The sequence below is a fragment of the Phodopus roborovskii genome, unplaced genomic scaffold (genome assembly GCF_943737965.1).
Source record: "Phodopus roborovskii unplaced genomic scaffold, PHOROB, whole genome shotgun sequence".
Classification (NCBI taxonomy): domain Eukaryota; kingdom Metazoa; phylum Chordata; class Mammalia; order Rodentia; family Cricetidae; genus Phodopus; species Phodopus roborovskii.
The window spans coordinates 710,731-732,287 of record NW_026126636.1 but is presented as its reverse complement, the minus strand read 5'-3'; the positions used below and the strand labels follow the sequence as shown (position 1 = coordinate 732,287).

General features: G+C 45.2%; 1 protein-coding gene across 5 annotated transcripts in view; it reads right to left on the bottom strand.

Annotated features, from left to right (window-relative positions):
• The window catches only part of Znf536 (zinc finger protein 536), a 442,803-nt gene that overhangs the window by 299,393 nt on the left and 121,853 nt on the right, over window positions 1-21,557 (bottom strand). For 2 of the 5 annotated variants that reach the window (XM_051207053.1, XM_051207057.1), the window contains exon 1: window positions 19,532-19,644. The exons of the other annotated variants lie outside the window; for them this stretch is intronic. The gene's annotated coding sequence lies outside the window, so the exon portion shown is untranslated. Of the gene's footprint in view, window positions 1-19,531; window positions 19,645-21,557 lie in introns of those variants that run through there. 5 annotated transcript variants of the gene reach the window in all.

The window sequence follows — 21,557 nt, the reverse complement described above, 5'->3', positions numbered from 1 at the left end:
TTCTGCAAAAATAGAGCAGAGGCAGATGCAGTGAGACTGGATTACATCACTGGAGAGAGCATGTGGCATTGAGGGGAGGAAAAAAAAATAAGAAAAGACAAATGACATTTTGCCGCTATAGTGTGCTATTTTAGTGGTGATGGCTTGACTTTTGGCCCAAATGCATATGCCAATGGCAAGGCTAACTCCAGGGACTCACAAAAAAGAATGCGTGTTCACAGCTGTACTGTACACCAATACAGATTACATGTTTTCAGTGTTGCGGCCACAACAGAATGCTAATTAACATACTGGAGTGATGAGAGCGGCTGCAAGGGCCTTATTGTTCCATTATTTCATGAAGCCCAGCTGCCTTTGTTTATGTCACTTATCCTCTGGTGCCACAGGTTTTTACTCCAAAAATACTATCCCAATACAACGTTAATATTTAAAAAACAAAGAGGTGGCAGATTGTCATTTTTGTGTCAGTCTCAAACTGCAGAACTGTTAAGCTGTTCTGGTTCGGTATTTAGAAATAATTTAACAGCATATTCAGACACCGCCTGCATTCTAACGTAATGGCTGAATACTTGAACCAGGAGAATGCATAACTACCCTGACATCACTTATGAGATTTAGATTGGTCAGTTAATGGAAGTCTTTACCAGAATCAATACCATAACAGCTTCTTGAAATGAACGTGATTTTTTACAGGGAGTGTTGCGAACAATAACTACAGAAATATACTACCTTTGTACCCGGCACAAAGAAGCGAAGACGTGAAATTAAGAAGCAATTACATTTTTGCAAACTAATATTCCAGTCGATTATTAAAAACAAACACTTTCAAAAATATGTACTTATCATTAAATAATTGGAGAACATTAATACCCCCGTACCTGATTAATCATTTTTTTACACTTTTTAATAGCTGTTTCACCTACTGGCTACATTATCAGCTTGCTATTAAGTATTGATATTAATGATTGATGTAATAATGATTAAATAAAAAATATTCAGAGCTGATTTTTTGTAAATACAATTTTTTCATGCTCCACATTGAGGAGATTACTGTCTGCTGTCTAAATTAGTTCCCCCCCTTTTTTTCGTGGATTGTGCATAAAAGTGATATTCTATAAAATACAGGCTTCCTCAAATAGTGTCCCACCAGCAATCTATACATTCCACAGTAATTTGCAATCACAGTTGGGGAAAGCTGTTGGCTCACTCTCAAAATGTTTATGGTACATTGCTTCCCCAAAGAATAAAAACACCCTGGAGTTTTATTTCAAATATCCCTAAATGCACCTTTGTTGACACCAGGTACAACATTTAGAGGACAACAACATACCTGGGCCCAGATGCCATTCAATCAGAATTGTAAATTAAGCTAGAAAAAAGGTCCCCCCAAAAGTCGAGCAGAGCCCTAATCACAGCCACACTGTCACCATTGCTGAAGAACACTCCAATATCCTTTTTAAGGACTTTAACTGGTAATCTCAGCTAAATGGGGAGCCGCTTGAAGTGCCTGGCATCCATGAGGCAGTAATGAGAGGATTTAGAACATTCCACATCCCAAACCCGTCTCTCTGGCTGTAAGAATGCCACAGGTGTGTCACAGTAGAGGGAAGTGTGCTTCAGCTATGGCCGTTCCCCCACTGTGGACACAACATAGATTTTTTTTAATTGGATCCAGGAGCTGGCTAAATTATCCAACTGCTCTGTGCTTAGGCCCCCAGCTAGCTCGCATACCAATAATAATAAACTTTCTATAATAACAGCTCAGCCTATTACTGGGGGTTTTCTCTTAACCTAAAAAGTAGAGCCACTTAATTCTGATTAAAGCCACTGAAGAAATTTTTGAATTGGTTTCGCTCATTAAAAAAAAAATGCTCAAGAATTATAGAAGGGATCCAGGTAAGTAATATTCAATTACAGGCACACTATTTTCAGAGGACAACCCGCTTATCTTATGGAACCGGGGAGAAAATAATACTGTAAGTCATTCCTTTGTACTATGTGGAGGCATTTGTCCTCTCTCTTTCAAATGTTTATTTACCAGGTCAAAGCACCATACCCTGGGACACTGGCAGCACCCAGCCCAGCATAGGTGGGTCAATGTGCAATGACACAGCTTTAGTCTGAGCCTTGACACCCATCTGGAATGGAAGCCCTGTGCTGCCATTTTGCAAGCAGTATATTTCTAAATAAGAACTCAGAATCCTTTAGTGTGCAGAAATAAGCCCCCCGACCTGGGTATCGTACTTCCACTGTTTTGGAGTTATTTTTAACAATCTTAATCCCACTTAAACTTTGCAAAAACCCTATTGAAAATTTAACCTTGGGCTCTTGAATCCGAAACTGATAAAACTTAATAGCAACAAGGCACTGAGACACTAATAAACTCATTATAGATCACATAAATGGGATGTCTGCGTGGCTGCCAGACAGCTCCAAGAGAGGCTTTGGTTGCAAACAGCAAAAGCTAGTGAGGTGTTGCAGGAGTCTGTGTGGACAGTTGGAGGAAGAGGATCGGGTAACACCTCACAATAAGTTTGCTAAATTTACCCCATTAGGCAGTTCATTTAGAAATTTCAGAAGCTAATTATAGGTAGGCTGCAGACAAGCTGGTCTAGATGAATGCGTTTTTCCTGAAGGCTGGGGGGCCACATCAGGGCCTACTCCTGCAGAATGGGTCCTGAGCCCTCCAAGCTCGTCACATTAGACTGTCCTTCACTGACACAGAGAGCTGTTCAGGACTCTGTTTTTCCCAGTGCTACACCTTCCAACACGGCTCTTCTTCCTTATGGATCTATGGACCAGTCCCATAATAGGCTGGAGTCTACACTTGGAGCCATGTTTGCTTGGTTTGACTCTTAGGAGAAATCAGTGCAAGAGGTGGAGTTGTGGGATTTTGTGTGGAACTTCAAATTCCTGTCTTTATTTAGGAAAGATCAGACACCATGGTGACCTTGGACCTGCATTCTCAAGAGACCACCAACGAGAAGTCATCGGTGGTCACAACCCCTTTCAAGGATAGGAGATCTCTAGGGAGTTACAGCCGTCTCTGACACAGTTATGAGGTCATAATGATGAGAGGAAATGAAGATATGGCCAAGAGAAGCCATCCCAAAAGGAAGCTGGAGAATGGACAAGAATAATGTGACTCCATGCTCCAGTCCCCACCACACAATCCACCTGGATAGTTGTCCAAGCCAGCCCTGCCCAGGTGTAACCCTTATACAGAGCGAGAAAGTGCATGTTCCCTCCATTCCTATTCCCACACCATCCCCAGAAACACCTGTAGATCCTAGAGGGATGGGGAAAGACAGAGCCTCCACCCTAGAGTTGCCCAAAGTCTGGATAAGGAAACCAGAAATGAGGCTGAGACAACCCCCCCCCCCAAAAAAGGAGGGAAAGATCAGCAGAGGAAAGGTAAAACCTAGGAGGAAGAAACCAGTAGCCATGAGGATCAATACTCCTAGCCCGAGAAGGTGGTTATCAAAGCAGAGATGGGAGGAAGCACTGGAAAGGACTCAGAAAGAGACAGAAGGGAAGGAGGATACTGGAGGTGAAACTCACAGTGGGCTAGCCCATGCCACTGCATAAGGTCAGTGATGCCAGAGGTCAGGTCAGAGTTTGCCCACACAGTCTACTCTATGCCGCCTTGTGCTGGACCAGGTTGGTTACACAGAGAACATAAACTATACCCAGATCTCCTGAATCAAATACGCAGTAAAGGTGGTCTGTCTACCCAGTAGAAAAGAAAAAAACATTCTTGCATACTCCCACCCCAATGTCAGTGGCTTTATTGTATATGTGTACACACATGTAAGCTCCAGGACCAAAGATGCATTGTTACTATAGATGGATTCCCAGCCCATCCACCTTGATGCTGTTCTTTCAGACCATCAATAAATACAGCTTCAGTAGTCAGATGATATTTAATTAGCATTAAACTCTTTTATTTCATGTAAGTTAGAGCCTTGCCTGAGACACTTCATTTGGAAAGTAACCTGGCACTCAAGATTAAAATGAAATATTAGCATGTCAGTGCTGGCTTCCTAGTGTGTTAAGATCCCCTCAGCCTTCCAACCTGGCGGGGAAAGGAGCAGAGCTGTTTCTGAGCCTTGCCACAAGAAAGTGTGTGACGTGGCACCTTCCGAAGGCGAGAGGCAACATGACACATGTGGGAAAGCCCCGAGGAAGTTAGAAATGAATACATGGAACCTTATCAAGGCTAGAAACAAATTTCATCCTTCCTTATGAATTTTTTTTTCTCTGCAACTCAAATTCATCCAGCCTATATCTGACTCCTGGCTCTCCCATGAACTGTGTTCCTTGTCCAGGTATAGACCCACTCACAGTATGCAGACCTAATGTCACAACACACCAAGAGGCAACACTGCCCTAGGTTCTTTTACCTCAAATCCTGTTCCCCATTTTAATGGTCCTATGGGACCTGTCCCTACTGATGGGTTTCTGGTTTCATGGTCAGTGGATATATTATCTGTCTCCTCTAACTATGATGTCAGCTGTAACTTATAAGAAGATGGATTTCCATCTATGATAGATAGGTGAGCAGTAGATAGATCAATAGGAAGTAGATAAATGATGTATAAGAGATAAAGGATAAGTTACCTGATGGATAAATAGATGATATATGAATAGATAGATGGATGACAGGTAGATCAATCAGTAGAGATTTATAGATGATAGGTAGATATATCTAGAGATCTAGATATAGATGCTAGATAGGTAGATAAATCAATAGAGATTGATAGATCAATGGTAAAATAGTATAGATAGATAAAAAAGAAGATAGAAGATAGATCAGATGATGGTGAAGATAAATAATTGATTAGATATATGATAAATACATACATAGAATAGGTAGGTGAAATAGAGTATAGGTGGTAGATGATAGACAGCAGACAGATACATGGTTTGCGAGATAGAGACATAGATAGATAGATAGATAGATAGATAGATAGATAGATAGATAGATAGATAGATAGATGGCACATAATAGATATGTGATACATATGTGGACCTGTGACTCTATGAATACACAGGTGATAGGTGCATACAGACATGGATCTACAGATGACAATTGCACACATATGTAAACACAGATGAGAGATGGCAGACAAACAGCTGGTTTAACCAGTAAGGTGTAGACAAGCAGGAGATCTGCTCTCAAGAGGTTTGCACTCTAGCTAGGCAGGGTGCTACACATTCATAGTCCCAACACTAAAGATCCTGAGGCACTGGGATGGTGAGTCAGGACAGCCTGGGCTACATAACAAGACTCCCACAAGAACAACAAATGAAACAAGATAAAACAACAACCAGTTACTGACAACCTCGAAAGGAAACTGACGAGGCATCAGAAAGCATGGCTCCCTGAGGTTCACAGTCTTGTCAGAGGTGGCCAACCACACAAGAGGGGCTTTGAAGACAGAGGGAACCCTGTCAGAGCTGAGGGCCGGTGAGGCCTCTGTGTGGTAGCAGGAGGTCAAGGCTCAAGGACTACTAAGACCTCTCCTAAGATCCTGGCAGGGCACAAGCATCCCGCACAGGGCCCCACTATGGTCCCTAGGGGTGCTTCACTGCAACTTCAGGGGACTCGTGGAAAAAAGTCGAATTCACGCTTACTTGGTTATATGATTTGGGAAGTGTTTAACATAAAAAAAAAAGCATTTATTTGTCACATCAAACCAACGTTTATAGACACTATATTTAGAACAAAGCTAAATACAGTATTTCCTTAAAACCAGTTAAGTATAAGAGCAGGTGGTGCATGATATAATAAAAGTCGGATGAGGTGAGAAAGATGGCATGGGGCATAGAGCTGAGGAAAAGCTCTCAGCTGTAAACTGGGTCCCACACCAAGGACTAGGGAGGCTCCCAGCGTGCATTCTTACTCTGGATGTAGACCTTAGCTGATCTGTCCAAGGTGATGTGGCCTTGGTGGACCAAGGGCTAGGGAGGCTCCCAGTGCGCATTCTTACTCTGGATGTGGACCTTAGCTGATCTGTCCAAGGTGATATGGCCTTGGTGGACAGCTGCAGATTGGTAGAAGCAGCAGATATGTTTAAGTATGCGGTGCCCTCCCTGGGCGTGTAGCTTCATCCACTAAAGCAGACGGACACACCAGGACTGTCAATTCAAAGCCAATCTGACAATCTGACATCCTATCATAATAAATAAATAAATAAAAATAAAAGCAACCAAAAGCTAAATTTGAAAGCGGGGGGTGGGGGGGTGGGGGGGTGGGGGAGCGTACACTATCTAAAGACCGAATGTTAGCCAAAGTCCTTATCAGGAAGAAAAATTTTTAAATGCATGGCTCTATTTATACCCCGAATAAACAAGATAATTACGTGTTCAGTTCATAAGTTGAATCTTGACTTCAGATGGCCAGTGACCACGAGTGTTTGGATTTCACATAAGCATGTTTAAAAGCCATGGGGCTTGACCCTCCAACCAGGAAGCCAAGCTTAGTCAACACGCTCACACTGAGCAAGGCAGAACACAGAAAGCTGAACAAACTAACATCCCTCCCTGGGAACCCAAGTTAAAGCAGAATGGATGAATCCGTCAATTGTTTCGCCGTCCTCACCCGCTCTTGACGTTGGCATACACCAGCCCCTTGTCTCACCCAGAGTGCATCTTTTGTGTATGTGTGGGAAGAAGAAGAAGAAAAGAAGCACAGAAGACCCCAATGAATGTAAATGTGGGTTTTGTTTTCTAAGGCGCAATCATTTTATTCTTATTATTTTAAAAGCCAGTTGCCAAGAGCTGTCCATAGGCCTGACCCAAGAGCATTGGGAGACTGACTGGCCTGTAACAAAGCCCCAGGGGCAAGCTGGGCACCTTAAGTCAAAATCACCCTGCATGGCCTCTTTCTTCCCATAGGCACCGTGAGCAAAGACGATCTCAGCTTCTATAGCTGTCCATCCCTACTTTCCTAGCTCCAGTCGAGCAAATAGCCCCTTGTTACTGAGTACTTGGTTCAGTTTCGTCACAGATGCCCCCCCTTAAACTCATCTCACACCACCAGGCTCCCACCCACCAATTGTCTTGTGCCTGTTCCCCTGTTTCTTCTACTCCAAGTTCCAAATATAGCCCCAGAATCGTCCCCTAACCAGTTGACCGTGACCTTGGTATTTACAAGGTTCTTGTCCATTGCTTCTAGTTGGGGTGACCCATCACCCACCCTCTGGCAGGGACAAATACATGCCTGAAATAAACCCCTCCTCTTTAAAGCAACCCATGTCTATTTGGGAGAATCTTCCTGGTTCCCAAGGTCCCGCTCCCCACCCCCACCCCCCGCCATCCTGCTCTTTCTGAGTGGTACAGCTACTTGAGTTTTTCCCTTTTTAAATGACTGCTTCATAATTGGCCTAAGACAAACCACAGCAGTTACTGTTGCTATCTAGTATTGGCCAGCATCTTAGTCCTCATTGCTCTGGTGAAACAATCTCTCCTCTTGCCTTTGACTTGATGACTCTCATTTTTATCCCTTGAGTAGCCTTGGTCACTTCTATGGCATGATGTTCTGCACGTCTCTTCCCTTCTGTAGTTTTAGCTATTTCACCTAGGTTGGTGTCTGTTGGAGAGACTAGCAGGACCCTGCATGTTCCCCTTGAAGAATGACTTGCCTTACTTCGGTAGGTGGCCTCCTCTAAAGCCCACTCGTCAATGAACTCTCAGGGATAGGCTTGGGACCAGATCAATTTATAACCCCACTTATGGGATGCATGGTGGGAAAGGTCAAGGGGTCAAAATGATGTCACTAAAGCTCTTTCAGATCTATAGGAACCTAAATGGATAGAGATGCTGCTGTGGTGATGCCAGAGAAAACTTCCTGCTCCTCTCCCTTGGTGGGGTGCTGGCAGAAGACACAACAGGAAGTAGATATTATGTTGTGAATGAAATGTCCCCCGTGGGCACATGTGTTTGAACACTTGGTCTCCAGTGGGTGGTGCTGTTTCAGGATGTTGTGGAACATTTTAGACACAAGGCCTAGCTGGTGGATTCAGGACCGAGGGGCAGGACCTGAAGGTTCTAGCCCAACCCTACCTAGTTCCTGCCTAAGCCCCTTCCTGTTTTGCTGAAAAGGAAGCTCCCATGACTGGAAGCATGCTGCTTCAGCTGCCCTGCCATGAAGGACTACATACGTATGAACAAGAATACGTCATCCCTAACAGCAGTCTGGACGCATTTGCCCTTATACACACACATATGTGTAGCTGTCAGTCCTCAGCAAGGAAGCTTCCTTTTGCCAGGGATCCCGTGCCAGAGGATACATCTACAGCACTCCCACACCTAAGACTCAGGGAACTTTGTGGGAGAGGGGGTATAAAGATTGAGAAAGCAAGAGGGCCAGGTGCTTTCTGAGATTGTGTCTTGTAGTAACAGTGGAATGACTGCCTAAACATGAGTTCAACAAGGACACCAGCATACACGCCAAACTGCATGGGCCTCAACCCCACACAAGGACTGCAAGCCAGCAGGAAAGCCAGAAGCAGGAGAGACAGCCCCTCTCAGGGAAGAGCACACCGATTGGCTGTCCAACAAACATAAAAGTAACATTATATAGACTCAATGGGTTACATTTGGAATGATTACATATGGATATACAAAATGCACATATGCATGCAATGGAGAAAGGCAGGAAATTGGAAAGAGGGCAGGGAGGGTTATATGAAGGGTTTGGATGGAGAAAAAGGAAGGGAGAAATACTGTAATCCAATCACAATCTCAAAAACACACTGCATAAAGAGAATAAATAAGAGAATACATAGAGCTAAATCCTTCCTCCCTCAAGCTTTTTCTGTCAGTATTGTGTCACCATGATTGGAAAAGATAAGTAATACATAAGATGCCCTTCCCCTGTCAGCCAAGACTCCAAGGGTCTGCCCAATCCACCCACTAATAAATGGAAACCTGTTGAGTAATAAATACTAAGTCAAAGCCTTAATCTGTCTTCAGGACCCAGTGATAGGCCAGTGGGCCTTTGGGGAAAGGCGGTGGAAAAGCATAATTTATCCCTTGCTAGAGGTTAAATCGCAGTGCTGAGCCATCTTCCAGATCACAACGACTGTCCTTGAGAGCTCCTGGCCTTGCATCTAACAAGACTGGGGCAAATACTAATGACTGACCAGGAAGGTAAGAGCACCATTGCCAAGGGCCCTGGGAGTCATTGCAATATACATCCATAAGGGGAGATTTGCTGCACCATGGGAGGTTAGAAATACGAGGGGAAAGATCCTTTTCCTTGTCTTTGTCTATATTCTTAGCCTACCTTCCTCCCCCATGAAGACCACAAAGCTGAATAAAGAGAGAAGCCACGCCATCTGCATCTTACAGATCACTCGCCGATGCATTTGCTGGTCTTCTTCTGGGTGGACAGCCAAAGCCACTAGCCTGTGTGTACCTGGTTTCTTATGGACAATCCTCTTGGAAATTTTAATTAGGATGTCTTGAAACCAAGACTGTAATTTACGAAATATCCAAGCATCATCACAAAATGATTAAAATAGATCTTTCCTTGTCTTTCCTACCCCATTCAGAAGAAGAAAGCGCTAATTCCTTAGTTTATGCTCAGTGTTCAGGGACAGTAGGCCCAAGGCTCTAGAAAGAATGGGTGTGGAAAATGAACCTACGTTGAGGAAGCCTGCCGTGAGTGACTGACCCACTCTGGCTGGGACTTGCTACTATCCTTTCAGAGGACCCGAAGCAGATGGATCTGGAAAGCAAGCCTCAGCTCCCAGAGGTACCAGTAAAGCCTGCCTGTCCCTGGGACTGACCCACCATTCATTGCTCCAGGTGGTCAGAGGAACACTTGAAATGGAACAGTGGCAAGATCCTTATGGTGACAGCTCACAGGCCTGGGAAGAGTTCAATCAAAGGGCAGTCACACTGCAAGCAGTCATAGACAATTAGGGAAGTCGAAAGTTCTTTAGCTGAGGCCCAACCCAGATCCCCTTTCCTGTACTTCTTTGCCTGGCCTGCTGTGGGGGACTGATAGACATACAGGCATCCAGCATCAGAAGACAGGTCCTGAGGGTGAATTGCCTCTTTATTTGATGATAGTCAGTTGCAAAGCTGACCTAATGCACAGCTTTCAACCTCTGAAGAGCCAAAAGGGACACAGGAGCTTTTGTAATGTGACAAATAAAGCCAGCCACCATGGGTGAGGTGGGCCTTGAAGTGACAGATGCCTAGCCAGATTTTGAGGATTTCTGTCTCACAAGGTCTTTGATAAAAAGGCAGGTTCAGATAGGACATGATAGAAGGAAATTTAAGCTTCAGCCCTGCTGCCCACCTGGTCCCACTCTTTGGAAGATTTCACACCAAGTGGCCCATCTCCAATCCAGAGAGTTGGCATTTCTCTGTCCTGTCTGCTGGTTCAAAAAGAGTCAATTCCAAAAAACGACTGCTCATTCCACGTTTGACATCTTTACCGAAGCTGATCCTCTAGGCATCCCCCATCCCTTATGAAGCCATCGCTCCAAAAGACGTCTAAAAAGGAGGCGTTCAAGGTCGCAGATTAGAGAGCATCATGGTGAACCCCAGGGCCATCTAGCACCACTGAAAGGACAGGGTACCACATGAAGCAGTTGGGAGTGTGGGTGCACACACCTGTAATCCCAGCGCTTTGGAAGGCTGAGGCAGGGGGATGAATCCAAGGCCAACCTGAGCACAGAGAAAGATCTGATTGCAAAAATATCAAAACAAGCAAGAAAGGGTGGAAAAGGAAAAACACAAAAGCCAGAAGGAAGGAGAGAAAATGTAGCCCTTTGCTTAGCCTGTCCCAGAAGAAACAGGGCCGTGGAGCAAGAAGGGTTAAACAAGACCCCCCCCCCTTCCTCCTCTTCTCTTTTCCTTTCTTTTCTTTTTTCTTTCTTTCTTTTTTTTCCCTTTGGTTTCATCTTCTCAGTAAAACACATAACTTAAAATGAAATCAAATATTAAAAATGACAGACTATATAAGTGCCGTGAGTAACTTCAGGTCACGGAGGGAGGGAGAAGCCAGCAAGTTGTCAGGCACTATCTGTCAGAGTGAATTAGAAACAATCAGCAGAGACTGAAAGGGAAGGTGATTGTTATTAAGCAGCGGGGCTGTGAGCAGGCTACCCAGATGTGGTCATGCATATAAAGGACAGGAAACAGCAGTTTAATTCAGGAAGCCCTGGCGAACAGGGCAGCCGAGAGGAGAGAAGTCCTTTGTCGCTAATAAGCTGGAAGTTACTTTGATAACAGCAGGGTTAGACTCTAGAATAAAACACATTTCTTTCACTACCACACACCATTAATATCGCAGAAATGCGGTCGGAAGAGATGCCCAGCGCGAGCCCGGGAGGAGTGAGTGGCCCTTCCTTCCCTGGCAGCACCAGTCAACCCAGCACCCTTCATATGAGCAGATGCCTCCCTCCTGCCCAGGCTGGGCTCTTCCTGACAGCCTTGGTCTATCTGTCACCTTCTAGAAATGTCATATGACTTAAGAATAATGATCATATTTCATTATTCCCAAGTTCCAGGTCTTCCCATCTCCGGGCCTGTGGGCAAGGTGCGCCCCCGCCCCCTGTAAACAGCTTCTGTATAATGAAGGCCATGTATGCTGCAACGAAAAACAATTTTATATGCAGACAAGGCCCGATTTCGTAAGAAATTACTTATGCAGGCGTTCTGCAATTATCCTGTGATACTTTCAGGCAACAGTCTGACAGCAGTTGTGCAAACAATAAAGGGATTACAGAAATAAAAACAAATAATATTACACACACAGAAACTCCATGTTGTGTGTGGACCAGATGAAAGGACTGTGCAGAAATTACTTCAGCAGGTAAAGGGGCCAACAGGAAGTGAGGACAACTTGTGAGGAAGCCTCTTCCCAATACCTGGATGCCACTTCACGGCATCCCTCAGGTAGGCGTGCCATCTCCTCCCCAATCCAGATGCTGGGCCACTGTCTTGTCTCTCTGATTCTTGGCTCATCCCAGGGGAGTTGAAGACATTGGCCCCTTTTAAAGGAAGGGGCAGAGTCGAGAGGCCAGGAAATGATAGGACATAGGGAGGTTTGCATGCTGTCCTTCCAGGCCAGTATGAGCAGCCCGGAAGGACACCAGAGAAAAGCTCAGGTGGCTATGAGAGAGGGTCAGGAAATGCCTTCCAAATACTTCTGAGAAAAGGAAAAAGATGGACCAGCCACTCAGTACCTGCCCAGGCAGTCCCCTGTGGAGTTCAGAGAGGGGCCCCTCTATCTCTTGGTTCTCTCAGGAATAAGAACCAAGGCACACGCTTCTCCCCAGCAATCACCCAGTGACATGCAGGCACACATGACTCTGATGTTGGGGTGATAGAGAGGAAGGCGGCTTCCAGCAATCTCACACAGGGCTATCTGACCTTGCTTTCCACAGCCACCGCTTTTCTGTTGGTAGCTGGTGTTGTCAGAGCCATTGCCCCTAACCTACACACACACACACACACACACACACACACACACACACACACACACATGCAAGCACACACTTCCATACCCAGATATCAGTGTGTGGGGCTGGCTGCCCATGCTGTGTCTCTTCCCGTGTTCTATCTGTGCATCCTGATCTGGGCCATCACACCCAGTGGCCGAGGTCAAGGCTGGCCAGTCTTTGTTTTGGCATCTCCTGGACCTGAGCCCCCAGTGCCTACTGCTGAGCATGGACTGCAGCTCCATCTGGCCCACATGCTATTTACTGAAAGTTTGTGCTTGTCCCCACACTTGCTTTTTTTGAAAGAGTCTTGCTCAAGCCTTATCTCGCCCCCCACCCCCACCCCAGCCTCCTGAGTGCCAGGATTACAGATCTGTACCACCATGTCCATTTGGTAGAAACATTTTTAAAAAAGCTGTAAGGAAGGGGGAAATGAACATAATCATGTTCTGGGGATTAGTAGAATCAGACTTCATAGGCTTGGGTTTGGCAAGGACATAAAAATATGGAAAGACTGGAAGGTAAGTCATATCATTGCTGCTTAAACCAAAAAATAAAAATAAAAAACAACTTCCAATAATGGCGATTGATAATCCCAGAAGTTGGTCACTGAAAATGTCACCAAACATTGCTCACCACTCAGCTATGACAACATGAAAGGCATGCCTCCCCCACCAACAAATGCTTCCTTTAAGCCAAGAGTAGTCTCAGCTTGTTTGGAGCTTCGTGGGGGGTGGCTTGCTATGCTCATGTGAGAATGAGACTGGGCAGAAACACATGGGGTGAGGGTTGGGACGGTAACCTCATCAGTGACAACCCATAATCCCAGGCAAGCCCCTCACCTCCTCTGGGCCTCAGCCACCTGGAGGATAAGACCTTGAGTTTGATCATAAAGGCTGCTATGAACCCTGTGAGCTCATGGGCCTATGGGTGAGCTAGGATTTCTGAGAAGTCTCCCCATGACAGACTGCAGTAGCCAAAGGAACCAGATCTAAACTACACCAATGACAAGAGTCAAGAGTCTGCTTTTGATTTTAATTATTACAGTGTGTGTGTGTGTGTGTGTGTGTGTGTGTGTGTGTGTGTGTGTAAGTCACAGGACACTTTTTGGGAATAAGTTCTCTACTTCCGCTATATGGATCTGGGAGTTCAAACTCCTTGGGTCATCAGTCTGGGGAACTAGTGCCTGTATCCACTAAGCCACTTACTAAGCTCCTTTTTTATTTCCTAATTGGGGTTTCACTATGCAGCCCAGGCTGCCTGGAACTCACCAAATTCCCTCACCTCCTTCCTGAAAAAATGGCATGTGTACAGCACCAGTGTCTTCTCCCCTGGGATCTCGGACAGTGGGAGGATCTGGAGTTAGAGGGACCACTTCTGCCCAAGCACCCACCACTGGCTCACAGAGCTGTCCAGAACATGGTGCATCTGTGACTATGTACACAGTGGGTTCCTCTCAGGGCTGACTGCCAGCTTAGACCAGCCACCAGGCATCCCTCCAGGGGAAACCAGACCACAGTGACCAGACCACCAGAAGCCATTGCAAGGCTAATTCTAATTCAGTTATCTAGGAGAACCTCCACACCTGGAACAGCCTATTTCTCAAGATGATTTCTTTGGTTAAAAGTAGCAAGCCAGAAAGGAAGAACCTGGGGTGTAATGCTAAAGGGTTTGTTTAGCAGTTGTTGCAAGGCTGTAGAGTTTATTTAACAGTACCTCAAAACAACAGAAAACAACTAAAGACAAATGAACAAATAGAAAAAAGCCAAACTCACTATGGCCTTACAAAGCCATATCTGAATGGAGCACCCCATCCAGATTTTCTGCTTGCATTTTCTTACAGCATCTGCCCATCTGATATCTTCTATCTACTGGTTCCCCTGCTTTCTGATTCCCACTCTCAACTCCTGTAACATGAGCTCCCTGTGGTCCCGAACTCAGACTATCTTGACCATGCTCTTCCTAGTGCTTCTAAACGATCCTTCTACACCTTCTACATGGGCAAGAACTACAGTCAGACTCTGGCCATCCTAGCTGCTATGACTTGAATCTGAGCCGTCCCCACAGGTTCATGTGGCATTGACTGTTAGCCACCAGCTGGTGGCACTGTCCTTAGAGAGGAGGTCTAGCTAAAGGAAGGGAGTCACTGGGATTAGGCCCTTAAGAACATCTTATCTTGCCTTGGCCCTCTTCCCTCCTTGTGTGTTCTACTTTCTGTTCACCATGACATAAACTTCTCTACCACATGCTCCTGCCACGGTGATGTTCTGCCTAGTGTTTGGGGCCAAGGGACCACAGACTGATCCCTCTGAGATCATGAGCCAAAGTAATCATCCCTGCTTTAAATTGTGCGATGAGAAAAGCTGAGGGTGTGATGCCACCTGCTAGCTGTGCTTCCTGAGGCAGACAGCTTAACTTCCACAACCTCAGTTTCCAAGTGTGGAAGGCACAAGTACGTGACCAGGTCTGTCTGCCAGGGGCTCCACGTGGACTGAGATACTCTCAGGGAACTCTTAGACATCGGTAACTCCCCCTCTGCCTGCTCTCTCTGGGGAAATCAGAACTCCATCCCTCATTCCTCATCTACAAAGGAGTTTTGAGCAATCCTTACCTCCATGAGTTCTGAAGAATCCTGGCGAAGTTCCAGCTGGACTCAAAGCTTGCCCCGTATGTACACTTTATCAATTTCACATAGAAACGTCAATCTCCACTCGGTTCTCCTCTCCCAAAGTGCCGCCCCTATGGTACTCAACTAAGGTGACAACCACTGTGGAAAGGATGACTTGGGGTCAGCGGAGCCACAGCAGGACTGGCCTTTGAATTCAGCCAGCCTTGCCACCTCCCCTAGTCTCCACCATCCCCTGGGACAGTGTTGCCAGCTGGCAGCCAACTATTCAATGCCTGAGCCTGTGGGGCAGTTCAGATTCAAACCATTACAGGTGGGAAGGCTGGAGTCTGATGGTAGCTCTTGCTGATTTTGGAGCCCACTCTTTTAAAAGTACTACAGACACTGAACAGGACAGGACAGTCCTACTTCTGCCCACAGGGAGCTCGGGTGATAGGAGCCAAGAGTGGGAAGCCATGAAAGGAGGTCCTGGAGGCTATAAGCACCATTTCCTCTGGATGGCCCTGGCCCTCATGGCATGACCATGAAGGACTTCATGAAGGATTGACTATGGGCTTGAGGCTGTGTCTCCCCTCTTTCGAGGGGTATTCTTTGGACACCCATGTTGTAGTGACACATGGAGTCAGTAGGTCATTGCAGTACATTTCTGTTGGTTTTTTTTATTTGTATAATTTTTGCAGCACTCAGGAATAGACACATGATAGATAAACCTCGTGCTTCCACCCATTTTATTACTTACTACTTTAAAATTTTTAGAGACAATCTTCCTAAGTGTGCCAAGTTGACCCTGAACTCAAGCTCCTCCTGCCTCAGCTGAAGTATTAGGATTATAGCTGTATGCTACCACAGCTGGACTTGCAGCTTTTTATTTTGAAACAGGATCTCTAAATTACCCAGGCTGTCCAGCCACTCCCTCTGCTGCTGGCTGGGCTGAGGTCTTCTGAAGCTCCTGCCTCAGCTTCCTGGGTGATGGAGTTGTAGGTGGCTGCTGGCACTACTGGCCTAAACATTAGTCATGTAAGGCTCCATGAATTCTTTCTGCTTGTGCCTAATGGTTTCTGTCCAAATGGGAATGCTCATGAAACCTGGGAAAGTAGTGTTCATCCTGGCTGGAGGCAAAGCCTTCGCCCTGAAGAGCGACTGTTGGACTCAGGCAGTCCCTATAATCATGTGCTGGTGGCTGCAATTGATCACTGTCCCCTCAAAGTGACAGCCACCATGGGCAAGAAGAGCTCAAAGATCAAGATTTTTCTGTATGTGTCAGTTTATAACTACAGTACAGTCCACAAGGTACTCTGCGGATCACTGATAAGGATGTTTTCAAAGAGCCAGCTCTAAAACACAAGGGCAGATGAGGGGCCAAGGTCAAGTTTGAGGAGAGATACAAGATGAACAAGAACAAGTGGTTCTTCCAGAATCTTTGAGTTTCCATCACTACAATAAGTAAGAATGGAGGGAAAAAAAAAAAAAAAAAAAAAAAAAGGACTTCACAAAGTCAAGTGTCCTTTTCAAAGACCGACAAGGGTAGGAGAGATGAGATTCCCCTGCACACAAGTTCAGACTCCCAGAAATGGGGCCTTCCCCTCTCAATTGCTGTCAGCTCTTCTCAGGGTGAGCCCCTGGGGAGATTTCCAACTCCAAAGCTTCAGGAGACTGTGTTCTGGGGCTGAAATCCAACAAGAAACCAAAAAAGAGGTATCCACATAACATCTGTCTGTTCCTGAGACCTGTCTGCTGTCACTCCTCAGAGGATAAGAATTTGTTCTTGAAGTCACCAATAGTTGGTATGGGCTCTGTGGGTAAGAGCACTGGCTACTCTCCCAGAGGACCAGTTTCAACGCCTACAGCAGCAACTCACAATGTCTGCAACTCCATCTCTAAAGGATCTAATCTAACACCTCTGTCCTCTAGATTACTTAACACTCCCTTGGACATATCCGCATACCAACACGCACACCTATACATAACTAGTAAAATAAAATATCTTTTTATGAAAGAAAGAAAGAAAAGAGAATTTGATCTTGGAAGTGAAGTTGGCATCTTACTTCCACATCACATGACACCTGCCCCCCCAAGTCATGCAAAGGTGTGCATTTCCCATCCAGAAGAATATTCCTATTCCTGCTCACAGGCTTCCCCATAGACCACACGTACCTCAGTCCCCTACCCACAAAATCTCAATACATGGCTTTTATGACTATACACTGCTAGCATTGTTTTATCTTATTAGCTATTGCCACTCTATGATGGGGGAGGTCCTTCTGTATGCTTTGAATATATGTTTCTCTTATTGGCTGATGAATAAAACTGTTTTGGACAATAGACAGGCAGGATTTAGATAGGCAGTAAATTCAAACAGGGATAGAGAAAGGTAGTAGGCAGAGTCAAGGAGAGGCCATATTGCTACCGAGAAAGCAAGAGGCTTGGGCATCATTGGTAAGCCAAGACCACATGGAGATACACAGACAAATAGAAATGGGTTAGTAATTAAGAGAGAGCTAGCCAATAAGAAGCCTGAGCTACCAGCTAAACCGTTTATAATTACCATACGCGTCTGTGTGTTTATTTAGGATTAAATTATTATGAGACTGGACAGGGCAAAAACTTCCATCTACAACTCTATTTTTCTGTGTCAAACTCATAAACTAAACTCATGGACACATACACGTAGGAAGGACAGAGTAAGTATTGGGTTTGGTGGGGTCTGCAGCTTCGGGTTTCACTGAGATTATTGAACATGTCTCCTGCATATGAGCAGAAATATAGCCCAAAGTTTATCCCAGTGACCCACAAACCACTCCCTGCCCCATAAGCTACCCAAGCTAGGGATGTTGTGTATCTCCCACAGGGGAAACCTATGATGTTCCTTCTTTGTCTGTCTGCTGTGTGTGTGGGAGGCACTCCTGTGTTCATTCTTCCTTCCCTTCCCTTTTTTCCCATCCTGAAGGGAGTCAAGGGGGGAGTGGCCAGCACGGTGGCAGCGCTTCTTCTCCCACCTCAAGAAGCCCAGAGAATGGAATGTTCTAGAACAAGCCAATGCTCTTGCTCTCTCGACAGCCAGCACTACCAACTCCCTACCAGAGGCCCTCAGCAGCTATGCTAAACCTGGCCTTCGGATATCATGAGCATCCACACTGCAGAATTCCTACCATCAATGTAGCAGCTGAATGCTGTAAGACTCCGAACTCCCCCATCTGTGTTTTGCCTCCCAAGAGGGAAAATAGTCTTCACAGACATTCCCTTATCTGGCAGGCAGATTCCAAACCTTACTGGCAACCGCGGGCTTGTTTTCCCAACCCAGCAGCAGAGGAACCAAAAATTGTTCCTGCCTGCGATATGCCGAGGAGGGACCTAGCCAGAAGCTCCGTCTGCAGTCTATAGGCTGGAGCTCCTGAGCTGCCCACTCCCCTCCTAGAGGGCACCTTGGGATCTGCAAAGTCACAGGCCTGCCAGGCCTTTGATGGCCCCCACTACTGCTTTCCTTAACTGCTCCTTTTTCTGAACACAGAATACACCCACTAAGAAGCTGCGGGGAAAACACTCAGCGCGGTGTGAAATCAACACTTTCCGACTCAAATAACGGGGTAAACCAGGGAAAACTTCCAACCTTCTCACTGGAGACATTTTCCTCCCGCAAGCATTGCAAGGCCTTGATGCCACCATCAGCCTGTCCCCAGCCTCCTGCATATGGAGAAGCCCCGGCCCCAACCCAGTCTGGCCTTTCACATTCTTAATCCCAGAACCCTGAACCCAAACAATTACTAATAAGCCAATATGGAATGATAACCGTGGAAGTCTAATTGATAGGAGGCTCTATCGACTGGCCTTGATGTCTATCTGAGCTTCTCAACGACCAAGATTTAAATGTTTTCATTTTATTTTTAACTTTCACTTTCCCTCATTGCAGCAATGTCAGGCAAAGAGGTACGGTTTCACTATCAGAAAGAATCACAGTGCAGAATAATTTATGACTTCAGCTTTGGGCTTTCAGAAAAGCCATTTCAAATCTTCACTTTGATTTGGTTGTATCAAAACTACTCAAAATAACAGCTGCACTTTTCTTGGAACTAGAAGGCATGAAGAGCACCTCCGGAATTTGAGCTGGAGCTTCACCTCTACCCCGGAAGAAAACTCCAGAAAGAAATTAAGCCACGGAGTGGAAAACACAACATCGGGGTGAAGCGCCGCGAGAAAATAGAACATTGTTCTTCAGAACCCTTTTGTTTCAAACCACCACCACCCAAACCACAAAGGAATGCTGGTCCCCAGGAGCCACACAGGGTTTCCTGGGTGGGTGCAGGGGCCCTCCACTTCTGTCCCAAACTGACTTGGCTGGGGTGCTCAGTGGTTAGCTTGAATTGTGTTTGTGTGAAGTCAACAGGCCAAAGCAGGAAGAAGTAAGGAATGTCCAGGCAGACAGCTGTAACAGGATGAGGCTTACCTTAACACCCTCGCTGCATGCTTGGCTTAAGGACTGTCAGTCTAGGAAGAATATATCCCCAGAAAAGAGGCACCGGATGCAGGCGCTGAAAGATGGCCAGAAGGGTATCCCCGTTCCCTGTTACAAACAAAAAAGGAAATAGAGAAAGAGACCATGTAAAGCAAAATGTAACAAATTCGGGAAATCACAGCCGTACTCTGAGGTCAAGGAAACTCAGCTGCAAAGGTTAAAGATGAAATCAAATCCTGAGTATGAGAATGGAAATCTATCCCCCATGCAAGGCCACCGGTGACGCGCTGTAGACAAGAAGCTAAATACTGCCTAGCACTGGGATCCTTTATTTCCATCAGATCAATAAGAGCTTATATTTATCAGGATTCCAAACAGCTGCCACTTTTGACAACCTCCACTTTATTTCCCCACTCCTTGCACTGTATCAGGGCAGAGAGGACCCGAGAAGCAGCTTTTAATGCTATTTACACCTGAAGACACAATTCCATTAAGAGGCCCTGTTTTGTTAAAGAAACAGGGACTGATATGATTATATTGGCAGGAACGGGAAGTGCCTTTGTTCTTCTCCCCAGGTCTTCCCCTCTGCGAGCCAGACCCTGCGAGGAGAAGGTCTGACATGAAGTCAGGGTACGGACACTTCTTTTTCGTTGTTGCTGTTGTTGTTGTTGTTCAAACTTGCCGTTTGCAGAGGGAGGAAGGACTCTGCTAAAATGGTTACCCCTCTAATCGCCTGTACGGCAATATTTGCTATCAGGCATTCTAAATAGATTATCAGCAGTCCATCTGTGTCATTATTGATTTATAAGGCTTTAAGCAGCTTTAGAATGGAAGCTTTCCCACCGAGGGGCTCCTTGTATAAATCAGAGCTGTGCTCAAATATAGCAGCCATCATTCAAGATATTGTTCTTCAAATCATAACAAGAAGGAGAAAATGATAAATTGCTTGTAATATACTGATCCAAACTGATATGCAAATCTTGTTTTTAAAATATATTACTTGAGTAAAAAGAGGCATCATTAACATATGAATGCTATATGCAAATGATCGTGACAGAGCAGATGTTGGCGCATGTAATTGACCTATATGTGAATTGCATCAGAACCCTTAACTCTATTAATTCACTACCCAGTAACTAGATATTGTCCAAAAAGTACATTCTTTGAAACCATATACTGGAAGCAAAGCTGACAGGGTTCCAAGGATTCAGAAACAAGGTCACTGTCAGTAGTATTTTGCTGTCATCTGCATTCCCCTTCTTATGGATGACATCATCATGTGGCCGTGTAAATCGATCACTTAATAGCATTTAGGAAATACTGCAGTGGGGAACAGGTTATAAAAAAAAATGCCCCAGTTTTATTCTTTTTCTTGGCAGAAATGTCATACCTCTTAAACTGAGGGTTTGTGCATGAGTGCCCTGTGAAACTCACAGATGCCATTTTATTCCCCGTCTTTATTTTTCCACTTCTTCTCAGAATGACATTAAATTGTATTAAATAGCCTTTTGTCCACAGGGCACAGACCACCCCGCATATGATAATGCATTAATGCCCCACGTTCCAGCCACTGAGCTGAGACATTCTCAGACTTGGAGGATAAGTATGAAGCGCCATTGTGTGTATAGCCTGCTAACAACTGTGACACATACTAATAGAAACATACCTAATAAATTACTGCTTTCAGGTCTAGCAAGCTGACATTTCTCTGCAAGGGACAATTTTATATTTGTGGCACAGAACAAAATTGCTTCATATGAAGCCACTGTGGATTAGCATAAAAATTAACACTTAAATTTCAGCTTATTTTCCACCCTCTCCTCCTGCCACAACAATCAATTCCTCTTATAAATCTGATTAGATTTTATGATGCTTATTATTCCAAGCATGCCTCAACACAGCATTCACGGGCTTGAAGACTATTTGTTTAAATAGAAAAAAGAAGCAGATAAATCTATAGGTATTTTTTATTACCCCTTTCCACACCAGTTTCTTTCTCATATTGTAACATCAGTAA